Raw genomic sequence first — 15700 nt, 5'->3', positions numbered from 1 at the left:
TGCCATTTTTGTCGCAAGCTACAACATAATCAGCGTTGACCATACGAGACCGAGGACGCTGACTTTAGACCCTGCTCATTTTATCGTAATTCTTTTGTCCCTCCGTGGATTCATAATCTTACCCTTTGCTTAAGCCAATGGAGGTTTACTGGTTCAGCTACCTGTTGGAGGTTTATTGATCTTCCTCTACTCAGATATGTTCACTTCCAAATCAAATGAACTGCCAGGCTGCTGCTCGCCAATGAGCAAGCTTGATAAGCTTCTACAGAACTGCTTATATACAAGGATTGCATTGCTCGTCAGTGAAATGTGCATCCTATATTCTTGTGGTGAAGTCGAACTGAACTGAAACAATGGCATGACATGAACCTACATCTCTATATGCTTTCAGATCCCCAGTAGACTGGGACAATTCGACGACGCAGTGTACCGGTGTCACCTGGATCACCTGCATTATTTCTCATAATTTAATCGTATCTTTGAAGCAACTATACATTTTGGACCCCAAAGTTCAGGGTTTTTGGGACTTCACCTCGGCCGAAAGAGCCAGATCAGGTATGTTTCTTGCAAGCAATCTGCTGCCCTGAAGCTTCACCTGTGTCCAATTGATTATTCAGACTTAACTGCTACTTCAATCTTAAATTGTGAAATATGGAACGAGCTTTCAGGAAACCGAAATGATCTTTTTTTAAAGAATCAAATTACCACAGAGCTCTCTATTCTCCACACTGACAGGCTCACATCCTGAGCTGCAACCTTGATGATCTCCAGTGCTGCCTGCACCGGGTGCGGCGAGCTCAGCTTTCTTTTCTGCTGACATCCGTGGACCACTGAATGAGATTACAACTGTGTGTTGATGTAGGTGAAAAAAATGAGATCAGGTTGTTCTGAAAATTAGTGCACCTGCTCCTGGAAGAGACCTGACAAGTCGAGATCAATGCATGTCGCGATAAATTGGAACGCGTTGATGAACCGCTCGGGCTCCGCCTTCAGTTCCTCAGCTTCGCTTACCTACATACAACGGCAATCCAGTAATTTGAGAGAGGAAAAGAGTGGTACATAAGCAAGGAAAGAACTAAAATGTATTTTCCAAAGCAGTGCAGCACTTACCTCTATTCTGCGACAACTATTGCTGTCTGAGCTGACATCTTCAGAGTCAGAAGAATCATCAATCTCATCCTCAGTGAGTTATTAATGGACTGTAGTCTTCTTGGAACCACTTATCATCGAAAATGTCTCTTATCTTTAATTTCTGCACCACATTTCAAAGATGACCATATTAGTAACCTAAGACCATGCATTTGTCTAATACTTTTTTTTACCAGGAACTGCCTGGAGAACTATCTATTACATTAATTTAGAAGAAAGCCCGACGGGGAGAAATACTCGGTTAATTAGAAAAAATCGAACGAACCACCTAACTAAACTAGACCTAGCACACCGCAGAGATGACCTGAATACATGACCATCTACCTAGCTAGACTAAGCCTAAGATGTTTAACAACGCCGCAAGACAGAAGAAAGCCAAAATCACGGGGAGGGTCACTCCTAGATACGCCTCTAAGGAGAGCACGATGTGAAAAACGTCGCCATCGACCAATCTGAAACATCGGAAAAGGGGTTTTCACCCATAGATCATCCTAGGATTTGGCAGGAACACAATAGCACCGCCTACAAGAAGTGAACGGCGTCCGATGGCGTCGTCGGCGCTGGCATCGGTGGGACGCCGATCTGGGTTTCGCCTATGTTCTTGAACCTGCATTGCCGCCAAGCAGAGCAACGCCAAACCCCAAATAAAGACACACCTTCGCACCATGCTCAGAGATGGCCTAGACATTGCAGCAGATCATCATCGCATGAAGCTTGAGAGAGTAGAATAGAAGCAACGGCACTAGGAACCATAGCGGTGCGCTAGGTCTAATACTTGCACACAGCTATATGGTTAACATTCAAATGGAGTACCCTCATGGGAGATGGATCCAGTATCCTGGAAACGAGCCTTTTCTGAAGGGGAGTGAACCATAGCGGGAAACTGAACTGCGCGCGAGATATCTTTTGTAACCCCAGTTAGCATCGTCTCAAATCAAGAGCAGAGCAAGCGGAATTATCAGATGCAGATGTTTATCCTTCTGTACAAGTTTGTCAAGCTGCGGTCTTGAAACGGTAAATAACCAGAAAGGAGTTCAAAGAGGATCATGCCACAAGACCAGACGTCCGGGGCCGCGCCATCGTAACTCTTGTGGAGAATCAACTGTCACATGCTCTAAATTATTGAAAATTTGCAACTTGCAGCTATAGACAGGCCATTCCATGCTCTTATCTGTGGGCTATAACAAAATTTGTGTAAGTTTTCTGTCATACTACCTCAGGAGCTATGTAGCATGGCTAGCTAGCCGCAGCATGTGGTTAGCAACTGTCCTGGCTGAACCAACAAATTTGAGGTCAAAGCTTCAGTGTTGGATCTGAATCATTGATCTAATTGGAGGATGACAGTAAAGTAAGTTGTGCTCATAATGTTTGCAATTCCTAACCTTTGTTAGCACACTGAGGCCAAAATCAGATACCTTGAGATTGCTCTGGTTGTCTAGCAGCAAGTTCTGAGGCTGCTCCCATCATCATAAAGTATAACTTCCTCCTAGTCATTTTGGTGATAAGATGGCTTGTGTCTGGACATGCAACTAAGCGAGACTACAAGAATAAGGATACCTTGAGACCTCTGTGGTAGAAGCCTCTCCGATGGCAGTAGTCCACAGCATCAATCAGCTGTAGAAGTACTTCTTCGCTTCCCTCTCATCCAATATCTTTAACGGGACATAAAGCCAGGAATCATAAACAAAACACCTGCCTTAAATGAGGCTAAAATACTAGTAAGTAAGAGTGAAGGATGGCTACTTTGATTAAGATGTCTTACTAGCTTGTCAGCGAGCTGTCCTCCCGAAACATACTCCATCACCAGGCATACCTTCATCTTCGTCGCGATCACCTGTACATGCAAGAACATCCTGGTGATGATGAACTTAAGATGCTTTCTATGCGTGGTTACCATGCGGATCGAAATGGTAGACCGTACGTGCTTTGTATGTGGGATTACCTCGTATATCTTGACTATGTTAGGGTGGTTGAGGAGTTTCATCACGCTGATCTCCCTCTTCACTTGGTACATGAAGTTGTTCCCGAGCACCGTCCCCCTTGTCGATGATCTTCACGGCGGCGGTCCCGCCAGTCTCGGCGTTCGTCGCCAGCTTGACCTTGGCGAACGCGCGTGCCCCTCGCCGATGGTCCGGCCGAGCCTGTACTTCTCGACGCTCTCCACGAACCCATCCCTCCTCCCGAACGACGAGACGAGACGGATGAGGATTGGAAAAGGGGAAGGTTAGTTGGGAGGAGAGAGGAGGCTAGCAGGGAGCGTGATTCCAGTGCAACTGCCGGTCGCAGTCTGCCCTCCCGTCGCCGGCGCGCACTTGAAGCCATGCAAAACTGGCGACTGGCGAGGCCACGGCTATGCGTAGCTGGGCCTAGTTTTGCGCGCCCAGAAATGGCCCGTGGAAGCCTATCACGTACTGATCCATAAGCTGGCCCTTTCGGCCTCGTAAGCTCAGATGCATCGTCGTCATGCGATCGACCAGCCCCAAAGAAAACGAAACGATCAGGCGAGCGGTGCGAGCGCGCGAGTTGCCTTGTGTTCGCCGGCTCTGCAGGGCAGCTCAACCACCGCACGATCAGACGATCAGTCGGTGTCGAAAGCCGTGGGCACGTACACGATATATGGATTGTTTAATTCTGCCAATATACGTGTTTGCGTGGTGGCGGAGCAGCCCTACATGCGCAATATATATATATATATAAAATCATGGAATTTCATAAAAATTTTCGTGGAATTTATATTGTAGTATCTTATAATTACTAATGAAGTATATTTAAAGTGATAAAGAAGTATAACTCATGTGTAAAAATGGTATATGAGAGGTGGAAGTACATACACCCAGGAGTACATACTAGTTTTCCTATATATATATATATATATATATATATATATATATATATATATATATATATATATATATATATATATATGCGCATGGCTTTCTGAATTCTGATCGATCGATCTGCCATCACTCTAAACTGTAGAATCAAGCGCAGTACGTGATGCGACGTGTAGCAAACGAACGATGCATCCAGCATACTCGTACAAACTTTTGATCGAACAAAGCATGATGGATCACGTCCAAGATCTTAGAACATGGGCACATGCATGCGTGGAAACATCTGGAACGGTCGGTCACCACCCGGAACTGTAGTATAGACTGTACTGCGACGCATCACATGGCCAGGACAACGATGATCGCGTGACTTCGCATCCACGGCGTGCGATCTCGGCCGAATCGAATCTCCCCGTCACGAGACGAAGCGAAACAGGAGGAGGAGCTGAACGAGGCGGCGGCGCCGGTGAGGTGGGCCCCGCGCTTGGGGTTGGCGCGGCACGGCCAATCATATCGTGTCGTCAACCCGCTCTTTCCTGGGCCCACACCACCCAACTCGATCAGCTGTAGGATAGATAGACGCCGCAGCCGTCGCCGCCATCACCACAGCCGTGTCGATCGGGTCACCCGATCCATCTGATTGTGCCGCCCATGCCAGGTTCAGGTTCGAGTTCTAATTCAACACAAGTGCTAGTATTTTCTCCAGATTTAATCTTTTGAGGGGTAATGCATGCATATATGGTTATATTAAGTGATCAAAGTGTGTGTCCATACTATGACTATATCTTTAATTTTTTTTTAGATGTGTGCTAGAACATACATATATGTGGATGTAGAATTGTAGATGTAGCGTGTTTCTGATAGGTAATTTTTTTCTGTAAAAGTACCTAGCTCTGTCACATCTGGAGCCATCATCACTATTAATGACTAACGATCGTAACTTCAAAAAGATGAGGAGCTATGCATCGATGGAAACATTCTGACTAAGATATATATACAAAGTCAAAGAATCTACTGAGGAACCAATATATATACAAGTCAGAGAACCTATGGAAGAAATCGACATTTACAACTTCAATCGTGATCTATATTGATAACTCACCAAGACTATATACCAGGAGTCTTTAATTAGTTTTAGATCGCATCGATTAGTTACGATCTGTTTGATAACTTATCTCTCGAGAACAATATAAGAACATAGAACATATAATTATTATCTTTTAAGAATCTCGAACATGTATAAATCTTTAATTCAGCCAGAGGGAGTATTCACTATCTTATTTAAGATTGACGGTTTACTCATAGTAAATAACCCGTAATCACAAGCCCATCTAGTTTATTTTATTTTCCTCCAATGACCGCCGAACCTGATTTTCATATCCACACGATCTACCCATCTAGTTTGGAACGCAGAGATTCATATAATTCGGTTTTATTAACTACAGTTACAACGGAGGTAAGGATCTCATATAAAACGGTTTTATTAACACCAGGAACAGAGGAGATCATTGCCAAATCTGTAATCAGTACGTGGAGATGCCTCTCAGAGACGCTCTAGGCTTGGCGGTTGGCACCCGGTGGCGACGAGGCGACAGTGCGACACGGCCACACGGCGCGCCGTGCCGCGGGATTGCCGCACCGGATCGCGCCCCCGCTGTCGCTGTCCCTCCTCGCGATATGACGGCATCCGGTTCGTCACCCTCTCGCCCAACCCAAATGACGGATCTGCCCCCCGCGTCCGCGCTGGGTTCCCTCGGCGGGCGGGCGGGCGGGCGGCGACATACGGCGCGCGTCCGCGTCGTCAGCTCGCAGGCGCTCGACGACTCGAGCCCGCTCTGCCCGCGCGCGCGCGTCTCGAAACGCCGCCGGTTTCGCCGTGTAGGGCCGCGGAGAACGCCGCCGGCCGAGCCGACGCGCGCGCGCGGATCCCGCCGGGGCACGTACGGCGAGATGCGGTGGATTTGTTCTTTTCGAGGGAGATTTTTGCCTAGAAAGACAAGTTTTTGACGTTCTTTTTTTTTTTTCGTGCATCGCAATCCACATCATCACGGGAGATTTGCCCATAAACTTGTTCGTCGATCGGCGCCGGCTTCCCAACGCTTCGACCTCGCACGATTCTTGCCATGTTAGGCGTCTATCCGTGACGTACCAATGACACGTGAGACTCACCTATAGAACTGACGATGATAAATAAGAAAATATATAAAATTATAGTAGATAAAAATAAATTATGTAAAATTTAAAAACTATGCGTGTATGTTTTAGTCTTATGATATGCACACTTATTTTGCTTCTAAAAATATACAAAATTATCTACGAGTTTGAACCAATTTGCTTTTTGAAATTTGCTTGCAAAAAAATTGTTCACAAATTGTTCTTATTTTTTAGTGAAAATATATAGGAGCTAGGTTTGATATTATCTTTAAATTGTTCTGATTTGTTTATAAAATTTATTGAACATCCAATCTAAATTGTCTTAACCTATTTTTTAAATTGCCATAAATCTATTCTAATTTGCTTATGATTTTTCACAAAAATACTTATAAAACTGCACTTAAGAGTAGACGAACATATGGATTTTTATCACATGATTTCTTTGTTTTGCCGTATGTTGAAGTGGATCACAGATACGTGTTGCAAGTCCAAATGCAAAATAAAGATCCAAAAATGGAATTAAATGCTCATGTTCAAAAAAAATTTACTAAAAAATATATGTGCATGCTATAAGTGTAAAGCATGTATGTGCACATTTAAGATATGTCCAATAAATCATCCCTTTCTTCTTTATTTTAGAAAAATCCATAGGTGTCTGAATTGCAATTAGCGACTTCTATGGTGTGACCGTTCTGATATTTTTATCACTGATTTTATTAGTGGTTGTCTCAGAGGGACGGACGCATAAACTTGTATGCAAAATTCCTAATCCTAAACGTTTAGAAAGTAAGTATATGAGAAAATTTTGGCTGCAAATTTACTCGTGCTATTTTTTTGTTGAACGATCAAATTTACTGGTATTTTTTTACTGTGCCTCTCCAAAGTGTACTATCTTCGAGAGATCAAGTAGTGCGAAACGGGGCTCGAACTCCGCCGGCTCAACTCCTTCCGTGAAGTTTTACCAACGTGCTCTGTATATGTCCGCAAATTTATTGGTACTATCTACCTATGATCCAAGGAAATACTGTTTGACTCCCTGTATTATAGGACGTCACTTATTTGCGAATGGAGAGAATAGTTTATAGACAAGTCTTTCAGTCTTCGAAGTGGATGTACGTTTGAGCTCATTAAAGAAGAGTGAGACATAATGCCGCAAGCTCACGTTGATATCTGCTGGTCATTTGGTGATTTAGCAGGGTCATCGAGGTTATTTACGAACTTTCGCACGATGTATGCCTCTGCTAGTTGTCTCCGAAGTGAGAAAGGTAGCTAGCTGGACTGACGTTGATGGCAGCGATCACAGGTTAATGATGAAGACGAGAGGTGGTTATTAGTAGTATAGCAGTATACCTGTGTGTAGTTATTTTTTCAGCACTGTCAGTGCACGAGCTGGACCGGCGACGTCAAACCGCCCGCCATAAAGCTCATCTTTGTCTCTTCCACCTTTGGGAAAACCCAGTGAAATTGACGCGCTCGAGTTGCCGCTTTCGTGGTATCTCCATGCCCGATCTTATCATCGACCCACACATTCATTCATGGTCGTTTATCAGTTGAGCAAATCTTTGGGAAATTCAGAAGCTCGTGGTTAAGCTTAAGGTACTCTTCATCATGCCGCGAAAAGCAGGCAAAATCGTCGTCTACACAAGAAGTTTAAACCAAGCAAAGTGAGATGAGCTGATCTGGCTCATACACGCGGCGATAAGATGCAGTAGCACCATGATTAAATAACATATCTGTATAGTGATTATCCGAATCTTGTCTGTCTACTAATCTAATCTCTGGCCCATGACCAGTGATCACCTTGTTAACTCAGCTCTAAGATGGTACTCACTGATCCTAAATATAAGTTTATTTAGGTTTTTTCTAAGTCAAAAGTTTTTATTTTATCTTTGACTATCAATTGCTAAAAACAATATATAGATTAACAACATAAGGTCCATGTTAATAGATAAATCATAAAAAATACAATCATAATATATAACTTTTTCTATTTGAAATAATACAGTTTATAGATATTAGCAGTTAAAGTGTCATATTAGAGACTGTATCTTTCAGTGTAATAGATAAAGGGTGACCCGCGAGGGGAGTCCCGCACCGTCAAATATCAGCTGGTAATAGGTATTGTCAAGACTGCGGCCTCATCGCGTGACCAGAGTGAGGCTCGTGTGACTAGCCCCTTGATCTCATAGCAAAATCCTACGAGCAGGGCAGATAATCACCTAACTAACTAAATCTCATTTAAAGTTACATATTTGAATATTTTCCTTCCTCAGGCACTCACTTTCGACGAGGCATGGTCGCGAGGTGGCGTGGTATTACAGTGATCCGTCCTGTAGCATTGAATATGGCGGGATGGTATAACGGGTGAGTGTAAGGAACGGTGAAGTCCTAGGACGGGGTGAATTATGACACCTAGAAACTATTCGACTCCAAAAACTTCACAAGATAAATCTATCTTAAATTCTATCTAAATATGCTCTAAGTTTATTTAGTGTGTCTACTTTACCACTTAAGAGGATTGCAACATACTTTAGCAAGGTAAATTACAAATAAGTAAATACGAAAACGTAAATAAGGTAGAGAGATAAACTCGGTATAGGGGATTTTTATTCTGTGATATCGATGGCATGAATGCCATCCCTAGTCTATGTTAGAGCTCCACCAAGGATATGCTTTCGATCGGCACTCAGTCATGGCTATTGAGTCACCAAGTCACAAAAATAAGGTCAAGCCACCAAGGCAAACAAGCCTCTCTTCCGGTCCTTTACCGACATGATCACTTTGGAGCTTGAGCCACCAAAATAAAGGTCTCTGCGTCCGCATACACGTGTCTTGTCACCGCCCCATACCAAGTCGGAGGATCAACAAGTTTGAACCACAAAGGTCCAAAATGACGGCGAGTCACCAAGACTCCAAGGCGCCGACGTACCACTCAGTACAAGCTAGTATCACTCATTGATCCCTTCCTCAAGCTGCAGCACCTAACTACAACTCACTTTAGACCTATAAGCACTAAACACTCTCTAATCTTATGCTTAATCACTTTGAATGATCACTTTTAGCACTTTAGTGGTTTAGATACCTTCTCAAGTGTGTATGAGCTTTCTCTAGACTCCAGCAGCATGCCCCACGTCAAATGACTGAGTGAAAAAGATATTTATAGGCTCAAACCCACCAACTAGCTATTTTTCAACGTCTCAGAAAAGCTATTAACACCGGATCATCTGGTGCGTACAAACTCGGAAAATAGCCGTTGGAACTCCACTCAAAAGCCTCTGTGAACACCGGACACTCTGATGTGCCTTCAAATCCATCATCGAACCTTCCGGTGAGTTATCTTGAGCCATCCGAGCCTTTGCAGCCTCTCTGTGTAAAATGATACGGTGCATTCTTTCAATGTTCATTCTATTTACACCGGACCATCTGATGAGTTGAACCTTCTCTTCTTTTCTGGAGCATTTTATCTTTGTAATCATCGAACTATCCGGTGAGTTGATCTTCATTCTATAGAACTTACAGTCGCCTCTGCAAGAAATGCTCCTGTGCTATACTTCGGTGTGCACAAACCAAGCACAAGGCCTTTCAGTGGGTTGATCTTCAATCTTCTGCACTTGCATTCTTCTCTGCAAGAAATGCTTCGGTGTTACCCTGTGCACATCACCGAACTATCCGGTGAGGTCATCAGCCTTCCCCTTTGTCAGAAATGCTCCGGTGAGTTTAATACACAGCATTGGACTAACCGATGAGGTTATCAGCCTTTGTGCACAATGCTCTGGTGAGTGCAAACTCTATTGCACTGGACTATCCGATAAGGTCAATTCATCTGAGACTTTTTTTAGTTCAATCAAATTTTATCCCGGCTGCGGTGCCTTCTTGATGTATTGCATCCATGAGACCTACTAACATATATTCTTGATAAACATGTTAGTCCCAATGACTATATTATCATTAATTATCAAAATCACAATCATGATCTAATAGATCTATTTTTGCTACAATCTCTCCTTTTTTTTTATTGATGACAATACAACCAAAGTAAGTGACAAATAATAAATAATATCAATCGTAAAGAGGACAAAACCTTAACATATGAATGCATGTTCTTACCATTTATCCCCCTTTTATTATGGCTCTCCCTTTCTCCATTGCCACTATCTCCCTTGATCGACTTATGAAACTTCTCCTCCTTTGTCAATAATCTCAAAAAAGGCTACAAACTATGTTGAACTCGAGGAAGAGCGTTAGAGCACATGTGAGAGAGCTTCATAAATTATTATCCAAAAAAATGTTACCAATTAAAAATATATACCAATTGTAAGGATATAATTCATGATACCAATTGTAAGGATATAAAGTATTGATACCAATAAAAAAGAATGAATAAGGATCATAATTTCTGAAACTCATATGATATAATCTAAACTCTCCTTTATGTGTGTATACATATAATTAGACCCACTTGTGAATACCACTTGTAGGAATGTAGTAATATATGCACATCTAGACAATAAGTAGATGTAGGCAGTTTAAATCGTATCATTCATGGAGGTAGCTTAAAAATAAAAATGAATTGATAATGATAACAATTGAAGCATTTAAGCATTGCATACCTCCAGGGACATGTTGATTTCTCCATGAGACTACAAAAGATATATCTAGCAACACATGTTAGTCTTAAAATCATAATCCATAGGATATACTCCCCCTAAATGTGTGCATATAAGTTTTGAATACTTACGAGATATATGCACTTGTTATTAATAACTATGAGGAGGGTACACTACGGATTGATTCATAGAACATAAAAGATATCAATTGTGAAACTAATACCATTAAAGAGACATACAACTAAAAAATCATGTATGTTGCTCATATGTTAGAGACAAGCACAAACAACCTACCATATGAAAATCTACACTAGACATTATAATAAATTGAAATATGCACATATAATCCTAGACAAGGTAAATATACTAGATGCAAAAAAATGAACTAAAGTCTAACTAATATTTACCTTCTTTACCTTTGGATAGAGATTTGGGTATATGATGATCACGATCTTCATCAAAGCACCCAAACGTATGTACTTGGCTTCTTCGATTGAACCTTCACTTTATCTTGTGAGCTAAGTCTCCAAATCCCCATAGCCGCCTCGGGCTTAAAGTCTTCTTTAGAACCCAAACCGATTATGGTCCCTTCATATTGGTGATGACTTCCTTAGGTACCTAAATAGGTTGGTTCCACCTCCGGTCATTTCTCTCAACTATTTATGCAACTACCTTGCTATATTCCTGTTTTCTTGAGTTTGTAGTAGTTACTCTTTGATTAAATGAAGGAGTTCATCATAGGAGAGAGAATTCTCATCGGATTCATCATCACTTACATCGTTTTCCACACCATTGGTCATAAGCTTTTTGTGTAATGATGGCTTACGTGATGACGAACTTGAGTAAGAACTTTTCTTGGAGGAGTGGGTGGTGAAGCTCTCATCACTTAGGGTTGAATCTTTACTTTTACTCACCCATCTTCTCACACTTGCAAATGCTTTAGCTCTTCCCCTTGTCTCCCTTTTGCTCTTGGTTTTCTTCTCCTTCTTGATGTGATCAATTATTTTGACCAAGTCTTTCATGGAGATTCGATGATCAATCTTGGTATTGATTTTCTTGATGTTCTTCTCCACTTGAGAGATGAGTTTCATGACTTCAAGATCTATCTCTTCATACTTGATGTGCTTTGCTCATCATCTTCATCTTCATCTTCATTTTCATCATCTTCGCTTGAGCTTGACTCTTCTCTTGTCTCCTCATCTTCGTCTTTATGTGTGAGCATGATGCTTGCTTGTTTGTGAGAGCAAAGTTTTCGGTGTCAAATGAGAAAGAGGCTTCCACCCCTATATTTATGGTCATCTTATGGGCGGTGATCTTACCGAGCATTTAACTTCAAGTTATCTTCTTGATGTCGTTATTGTTGTAGATAATGAAAACTATCAATTTGTATTTTAGAAGAAGAGCTTGAAGTATTCTTCTCACCACTTGATCCTCGTCAATTGGTGTTAAACCTAATCCATATATCTCACTGACAAGAATATTCAAATGTGAGTACATGCCATTAGCACTTTTATGGGTAAATTGTTCGATGCTATTGAGTTTAGTAACAATCACATGATATTTCTCATTGCGCACATCCTTTGTGTCTTCATGTACTTCAATGAGACTACTCCAAATACCATGTGTCTTGGTGAGAGAATAAGCACGATTAAATGCACCAATATTTAAAGATGATAAATGATATTCTTAGCCAATGCATCTAATTGTCTCTCCTTATTGGTAATGCGAGGTCCCATCCCTCCTCGGTGATCCTCCAAATATCCAGACTCAGACTTGCAAAAAACAAGATATTAGAATTTTTCAATGAGGGAAATTTGTATCATTGAAAAGTAGAGTCCTATGGGTATCCATCCCAATCTCAGACGTTACAACTCTAGAATGTTAAGCCTATCAAGAGCACGAAACTCTGATACCAATTGTAAAAAACGGTGACGTCCTAAGAGGGGGTAAATTAGGACACTTGAAAACTATTTGACTCCAAAAACTTCACAATATAAACCTATCTAAATTCTATCTAAATATACTCTAGGTTTATCTAGTGTGTCTACTCTCCCATTTAAGAGGATTGCAACCTACTCTACCAAGGTAAATTGCAAATAAGTAAATACAGAAACGTAAATAAGGTAGAGAGACAAACTTGACACAAAAAAATTTTATTCCGTGATATCGATGGCATGAATACCACCCCTAGTTCACGTTGGAGCTTCACCAAGGATATGCTCTCGATCGTCACCCAATCACAGCTATTGAGTCATCAAGTCACAAAGGCAAGACTTCAACCCAGATGAGCCACTAAGCCACCAAAGCAAGACCTCACCACAAGCCTCTCTTCCGGTCCCTTGCCGTCGTGATCACTTCAGAGCTTGAGCCACCAAGATAAGGGTCTTCACGTTCTTGTACACATGTCTTACCGTCACTCCATACCAAGTCAGAGCGTCAACAAGTTTGAACCACCAAGGCCCAAGATGCCATCGAGTCACTAAGACTTCAAGGCACCAACACACGACTCCGTACAAGCTAGGATCACTCCTTGATCCCATTCTCAAGCTGCAGTACCTAAATACAACTCACTCTAGACCTATAAGCACTAAACACTATCTAATCTTGTGCTTAATTACCTTAGATAATCACTTTAAGCACTTTGATGGCTTGAATATCTTCTCAAGTGTGTATAAACTTCCTCTAGACTCCAGCAGCATGTCCCACATCAAATGACTGAGTGGGTGGGTATTTATAGCCTCAAACCCGCTAACTAGCCATTTTCCAACAGCTCAGAAAAGCTATTAACACCGGATGATCCAGTGAGAATAGTAGTACCAACACCGGATCATTCAGTGAGTACAAACTCAGAAGCTAGCCGTTGGAACTCCACTCAAAATCCTATGTGAACACCGGACACTCTGGCGTGCCTTCGAATTCATAACCGGACCTTCCAGTGAGTTATCTTGAGTCATTCGAGCCTTTGCAGTGTCTCTTTGTAAAATGCTCTGGTGCACTCATTTGGTGTTCATTCTATTCACACCGAACCATCCAGTGAGTTAAATTTTCTCTTCATTTCCTTGTAAATACTCCGATGCAACTATCTCTGTAATCATCAGACTATTCAGTGAGTTAATCTTTATTTTACAACACTTGCAGTCGCCTCTGTAAGAAATGCTCATGTGCTATACTCTAGTGTGTACAAACCAAGCACCAGATTTCTAATGGGTTGATCTTAAGTCTTCTGCACTTGTATTCTTCTCTGCAAGATGCTCCCGTGTTATCCTGTGTAGATCACTGTACTATTCGGTGAGGTCCTCAGCTTTCTCCCATTTGTCAAAAAATGCTCCAGTGAGTTCAACACACATAGCACCAGACTATCTGACGAGGCTATCAGTCTCTATATACAATACTCCGGTGTGTACAAACTCTACTGCACCGGACTATCCGATGAGGTCAATTCACCTGTGACTTATCCAATTCAATCAAATTTTATCCCGGCTGCGGTGGCTTCTTGATGTATTGCATACATAAGACCTACTCACATATATTCTTTACAAAATGTTAGTCCCAATAACTATATTATCATTAATCACCCAAATCGTAATCATGGCCTAATATGATCGTTTTCGCTACAGTGAGCATGATGGCGTTCGATGATGGTATAGTGTGTGCATGACGACCAAAGTGGGGTGAGCGTGCTTACCCACCGTCGTGATGAGCTATGAATAGCTAGGCTTCGTAAGGAGTATATTTGTCTCCTGTTTTGGCATAGACAATTTGTATGAACATCTTTTTCCCTAGTATATAAAATGATGAAGACTGTGCTCGTAGGACAACAAAACATACTTTGTAACAAGTTCACCTAATTCATAAAATAATACATATAATATAAGGATATTATTCTACGAGAGTTTGAACCTAGATAAATCCTTGTGTTCTTAGATCCAGTTCAATATACACCCACAAGAAATATAGATTAATATGCCTATCGTCCGATATACCCTGGATTTATTGTCAGGGATAATTCCCAGACGATATCGATGTGGCATTTTTAACCATCTATGTCAGCTATGTATAAGATGTCCACATCATATTTGTGTCTACAGGGAGGAGATTTAATGTGAGGGAATAAAAAAGCTAGATACTAATGTGTAGTCAATCTATAACGCATTTTGAGATACATCAGATTTTTAATATCTTGTTATATGTGGATCCCTATTAAATTAGAGAAATTCCATAGCTAGTTTATTGAAAAAATTATTTATTGTATTATCTGTAGATGATATGAATTTATTTTATAGCTAACATTTAAGTATATCGTCGAAGAGCTTTGAAGGACTTATAAGAGCATGTTTAATAGCATAGCCATTACACCCTTTGTCCAAGCGAATAGTCATAATGACAAAAAAAAAATGTCACCAGGAGAGCCTCATCGTGCATGCCATTTTGATTTTTTTTTTAAAGAACAAGGTTCCAACATTTTGTATCAACCGATGCATGCCATTTTAATTGGTGCGCTATCTCGATCCAGTCTGAGTTCTGACAAAAAAACGTTCATATGCTCTAGGCTAGGAGCGGCCACGGCCATACGGCCGTTGAAAGCTGTTCCACTGTTCCAAGAACCAGACCAAGACTACACTCCACGTCTGTCATAGTTAGTAGCGAGCATTAGGCCATGGCGGCCATCAGGGCGTCGTCCAAGAGGATCATCGAGAAGTGAGAGGCTGATGTCGTCGTTGGGAAATTACATGCTCGCCGTTGGTTAGAACTCAGACTCAGACCAAATGACTCTGAAGGAACACACCTCTTTATGCGTCCACTCCATTTATAATGTCAATTTTGCGAAAAATCTGAATTGTAGAATATTTTCATAAGAGTGGATAAGATATTACTAAAATATAAAAGAGTAGAATATAAAATGTGAAGTATATGTAGTTGTTAAAATAGGAAGAGATATGAAAAAAAATATTTTGGCGT

The 15700-nt window shown here is 41.4% G+C and overlaps 1 pseudogene; it reads right to left on the bottom strand.

Annotated features, from left to right (window-relative positions):
* Positions 1-118: 118 nt before the first annotated feature.
* Positions 119-3370, bottom strand: LOC133923238 (CBL-interacting serine/threonine-protein kinase 21-like; annotated as a pseudogene).
* Positions 3371-15700: the final 12330 nt, after the last annotated feature.

The sequence above is a fragment of the Phragmites australis genome, chromosome 6 (assembly GCF_958298935.1).
Source record: "Phragmites australis chromosome 6, lpPhrAust1.1, whole genome shotgun sequence".
Classification (NCBI taxonomy): Eukaryota; Viridiplantae; Streptophyta; class Magnoliopsida; order Poales; family Poaceae; genus Phragmites; species Phragmites australis.
Note: the sequence above shows the minus strand (reverse complement) of the source record. Positions and strands in the feature narration are given on the sequence as shown.